The sequence below is a fragment of the Oratosquilla oratoria genome, chromosome 2 (genome assembly GCF_046742065.1).
Source record: "Oratosquilla oratoria isolate Oo_2021 chromosome 2, ASM4674206v1, whole genome shotgun sequence".
NCBI lineage: Eukaryota > Metazoa > Arthropoda > Malacostraca > Stomatopoda > Squillidae > Oratosquilla > Oratosquilla oratoria.
The window spans coordinates 68,515,993-68,521,591 of NC_134778.1; positions in this window are offsets into that span (position 1 = coordinate 68,515,993).

The window sequence follows — 5,599 nt, forward strand, 5'->3', positions numbered from 1 at the left end:
CCCTCCCCTCCCCTCTCCCCCTCCCCCCTCAAACTTTCTCATTGTGGGATGAGCCCACAATTCGATCGACAGCAGGTCGGATGGTGTTGGGGGAGATGGTAGCTTTGCATCACACCCCTCTCTTACTCTCACTCTCACTCTCACTCTCACTCTCCCGACCCACTCTCACTTCCGTCTCACACTCGCTCTCCACCCTCTCTTACTTTTGTCCCATTCTCACTCTTGTTGCATCCTCTCGTCTCACTCTCACTTTCGACTCACTCTCACTCTCACTCTCCCGACCCACTCTCACTTCCGTCTCACACTCGCTCTCGACCCTCTCTCACTTTTGTTCCACTCTCACTCTTGTTGAACTCTCACTCTCGACTCACTCTCACTCTTGACTCTCTCACTCTCGACTCACTCTCACTCTCGACTCACTCTCACTCTCGACTCACTCTCACTTTTCTACTCACACTCTTGTTCTACTTTAACTCTCGTTTCACTCTCACTTTTACCCCACTCTCACTCTCTCCACTCTTATTGTCGTCACATTCTCACCATTGTTTCATTCTCTCACTCTCGATCCACTCTCACTCTTGCTCCACTCCTGCTGTTGTTCCACTTTCACTCTTGTCCACTCCTACTATCGATCCACTTTCGCTCTCGTTCAGTTGTCGCTCTCACTTTCGCTCAACTCTCATTTTCTTCCCCCTCTCGCTCTTGATCCACTCTCACGCTCGTCTCACTCTCACCCTCTCCCTACTCTCACCCTCCCCTCACTCTCACCCTCCTCTCCACTCTCATCATCCCCTCCACTCTCACCATCTCACCATTCCCTCCACTCTCGCCCTCCCTCAACTCTCACTCTCATCACTCTCACTCTCGTCACTCTCACTCTCGTCACTCTCACTCTAGCCACTCTCACTCTCGTCACTCTCGCTCTCATCCTCCTCTCCGCTCTCATCATCCCCTCCACTCTCACCATTCCCTCCACTCTCGTTCTCCCTCAACTCTCACTCTCGTCACTCTCACTCTCGTCACTCTCACTCTCGTCACTCTCACTCTCACCCTTCTCTCCACTCCTCTCCCCCACTCTCTCTTTTGTCCTACTAACTCCCCACTCACACTCTCCTCTTACTCGCACTCACATTACTCCTACTCTCCCCTACTCTCGCCCCACTTTCACTCTCACTCCCCTCTCACAACTCTCACTCCCCTCTCCCACTCTCGCCCCGTCACGCTTAATGTCCAGTGCAGACACATATTTCTTGTATTCTTGGGCAATTTTTATTTACTTTAAGTTTAATTTATCTTTATCTTTATCTTTATATTTATCTTTATTTGACCAACCCTTATGTAATTGGGAAAGCCCTCTTTGGTATATGTATGGATGTTATTATTTTTTCATTTCTATTTTTATTTTGATAAAATCACATGAAGACATTAGGCAATGCGATACTCCTCAACGAGGCTTATTCTCTCTCTCTCTCTCTCTCTCTCTCTCTCTCTCTCTCTCTCTCTCTCTCTCTCTCTCTCTCTCTCTCTCTCTCTCTCTCTCTCTCTCTCTCTCTCTCTCTCTCTCTCTCTCTCTCTCTCTCTCTCTCTCTCTCTCTCTCTCTCTCTCTCTCTCTCTCTCTCTCTCTCTCACCCTGTCCCACTCTTACCTTCTCTCCCTGTCCCTCTCTCTCTTTCACTCTCTCTTTCTGTCTCACCTCTCCCTCTCTCACCTTGTCTCCCTCTCCCTTTCCCTCCACCATACCTCTCTCTCCTTCCCTCCCTCTATACTCCCTTCTTCCTCTTTCCCTCTCTTCCTCCATCTCCCCCTCCTCTCTTTCCCTTCTTACTTTCCTCCCTTCTTACTTTCCCTCCTTGTTCTTCCCTCCCCATCCATCTTCTCCCCCTTCCCTTACCTTTCCCTTCTTCTCCCCTCCCCTCCCCTCCCCTCCCCTCCCCTCCCTTCCCTTCCCCTCTCTTCCCCTTTCCATCCATACCTTTCCCCCCCTGAGCCCTCCCCTCCTATCAACGCCGTATCCCTTTCTCATTTCCATCCCCTCCCCTCCTCTCCCCTCCTCTCCCCTTCCCTTCCTTTCCCTCACCTCCCCTACCCTACACTTCCCTTCCTTCCTTATTTCCCTCCTTTCCCCTCCCCTCCTCCCCTCACCTTCCCCTCCTCCCCTCATCTTCCCTTCCCTCTCCCACCCTCTCTTCCTCCCCTCACCCTTCCCCTCACCTTTCCTCTCTTAAGCTCTCCCCATTCCCCTCATCACTGTTCCCCTTTTTTATTTCCCTCCCTTCCTCTCGCTCCCTCCCCTTCCTTTTTTCTCCCCTCCCCATCCTTCCCCTTCCTCCCCCTCCCCTTCCTTCCCTCTCCCCTTTCCACCCGTTCCCCTCCCGAGGACCCCTCCCCTCTCCCTCCCCTACTTTGTCTCCCCTCCACACCCTTCCCCTTCCTCCCCTTCCCTCCCTTCCCTCTCCCCTCCTCTCCCCTTTCCACCCGTTCCCCTCCCGAGGACCCCTCCCCTCTCCCTCCCCTACTTTGTCTCCCCTCCAATCCCTTCCCCTTCCTCCCCTTCCCTTCCCTTCCCTCTCCCCTTTCCACCCGTTCCCCTCCCGAGGACCCCTCCCCTCTCCCTCCCCTACTTTGTCTCCCCTCCACACCCTTCCCCTTCCTCCCCTTCCCTTCCCTTCCCTCTCCCCTCCTCTCCCCTTTCCACCCGTTCCCCTCCCGAGGACCCCTCCCCTCTCCCTCCCCTTCTTTGTCTCCCCTTCCCCTCCCTTCCCCTTCCTCCCCTTCCCCTCCCTTCCCTCTCCCCTCCTCTCCCCTTTCCACCCGTTCCCCTCCCGAGGACCCCTCCCCTCTCCCTCCCCTACTTTGTCTCCCCTTCCCCTCCCTTCCACTTCCTCCCCTTCCTTCCCCCTCCTTTCCCTCCCGCTTCCCCCCTCTTCCCTCCCCCTTCCCCTCCCTTCCCCTTCCTCCCCTTCCCTCCCCTCCCTTCCCCTCCCTCCCCTTCCCCTCCCTTCCCTCTCCCCTCCTCTCCCCTTCCCACTCGTTCCCCTCCCGAGGACCCCTCCCCTCTCCGTACCCCTTTTCTCATTTCCATTCCCATCTCCCCGCGGCCCCTGGCGGCGCGATGGTGCGGTGAAGTCAAACAAAGGGGACACCTTTCCTACGAGTTCGAGCGATCGTCCGCCTTTGTGTGGTCGGGTAGTTCGGCAGAGTAGACAAACACACACAACGACGGAGGCCCACCAGGAGGAGGAGGATGAGGAGGATGAGGATGAGGAGAGGAGGTGGTGGTGATTAAGTGGTCTTCCTCCTCCTCCTCCTCCTCCTCCTAGTGGCTTTCCTTCGTTTTGTCTTTGTCTAACTCTGACGGAAGTCATCTTCTTCTTCCTCTTCTTCCTCTTCCTCTTCCTATTCCATTTCTTCCTCCTCTCCCTCCTTCTCTTCCTCATTTTCCTCTTCCTCCTCTTCGTCTACCTCTACTTCCGTCTCTTCTTCCCCCTTTTACTCTTTCTTTTCCTCCTCTTCTTTCTCCTCTTCCTTATCTTTCTTTTCCTTCTCGTTTTCTTCCTCTTTATCTGCTTCCGTCTCTTCCTCTTCTTCTTCCTCTTCTTCATTCCTCTCCTCGTCCACTTCCCTACCTCTTCTCTCTGGCTTCATTGCGTTTGAAGAGGAAACGCAGGTGAGCTCTCCCAGTGGAGCCGGATAAAAGCGTCTGGGGTTAACCAAAAAAAAATTACTCAAGTGAGTCACCGGACGGAGAGGGGACTTCGAGGGGACCCAGAGAGCCCCTTTTTTAAAACCTTTCACAAAAGGTATTCACCACGAGGAAGTCAAATAAAAAATAAATCAATAAAAAATTATAATAATCCAGGTATTCTGAGTAACTGCTTCTCGTACCGGTTTGTCTATTAAATCTATACTAGTAATTGTTATTGTTATTATTTTCATTACTATCATTATTATTATTATCGTTATCATCATTATTATTATTATTATTATTATTATTATCATTATTACTATTATTATTACTATTCTTATCGTTATAATTATTATTATTATTATTATTGTTGTTGTTGTTGTTGTCATCATCATCATCATCATCATCATCATCATCATCATCATCATCATCATCATCATCATCATCATCATCATCATCATCATCATCATCATCATCATCATCATCATCATTATTATTATTATTATTATCATTATTATTATTATTATCATTATCATTATTATTATTGATATTGTTGTTGTTGTTATTATTATTATTGTTATTATTATTATCATTATCATTATTATTATTATTATTATTATTATTATTATTATCATTATTATTATTATTATTGTTATTATTATTATTATCATTATTATTATCATTATTATTATTATTATTATTATTATTATTATTATTATTATTATTATTATTATTATTATTATTATTATTATTATTATTATTATTATTATTATTATTATTGTTGTTGTTGTTGTTATTATCCCATTTGTACATGATTTTACATATTTATATAAATCAGTAAAGCTCTCCGTGTGTGTGTGTGTGTGTGTGTGTGTGTGTGTGTGTGTGTGTGTGTGTGTGTGTGTGTGTGTGTGTGTGTGTGTGTGTGTGTGTGTGTGTGTGTGTGTGCACGTGCAGACGCCCCTATTTGCACGATACACATACCCAAGCAATTGCCAACACAGTCGTATCGTTTTACATGTGCAAGCGGCACTGCTTGCAATCTTGCATTGACACTCAAGTCACAGACACCAACGGCTTGCGCCACGTTGCGCCTGTGTTCATGTGTTCCGCTGCACAGCTTTATCCTGTGTTCAATACCGCATTTGTGTTCGTTCATAGTGGACGTGTCTGCAGTGTTCTACTCTCTTCCATGTTCATCAAAGCATGTGTTCAATACTGTATGTTCAATCCAAAATATACTGTACTTGTCTTCAGTGTTTTTTCGTTGGTGTGTTGTATGTCGGGTTTGTTTATAGACAGAAAATAATTATGTGCAATTGTTCATTTCACACTTTGCCGGCTTTCCAACCCTTCTCTGCAACAGCGGAGAACAGAGGACCATTCTACCAGTGTTCTATTCCTGTCCCGGTTCCTAATCACTATTCATTCATAAAACCTTATGAAGCCTAATTAATCCACTTTGGACACGTATAGAGGCTGTGTCACCCCCAAAGGGATAGGCCGACGGTCTTGCAGTGGACTTTTGATACTAAAAAATTCACCTGACCATAACACCGATCATACAAACCTAATAAGTGGGACTAAGCCACCAGGGTGAGGTAGAAAGTATGTATCATTCTCTAGAAGGTTAGTCCGGTGGGCTTACAGTGAGCTTTTTTTTTTTTGGGGGGGAGGGGGGGGGAAAGGCCGTTTCTCACCCCGATAGTGGTAGTTTTTTATAGCTTCTACTTGTATCCTTTTGCCCCCGTGAATCTACCCGGGCTCCGCTGCTCACGTCATGTCTACTTGAGGCCCATTGCTACAGATCGGGAGCAATTGGGTGTGGTAGCGTTCCGTTGATGTCCAACACTTAAACATGGATTTTGCCGCACCAAGAGAAAGATCGCGTTTGCCTTTCCTCGTCCTTCTTT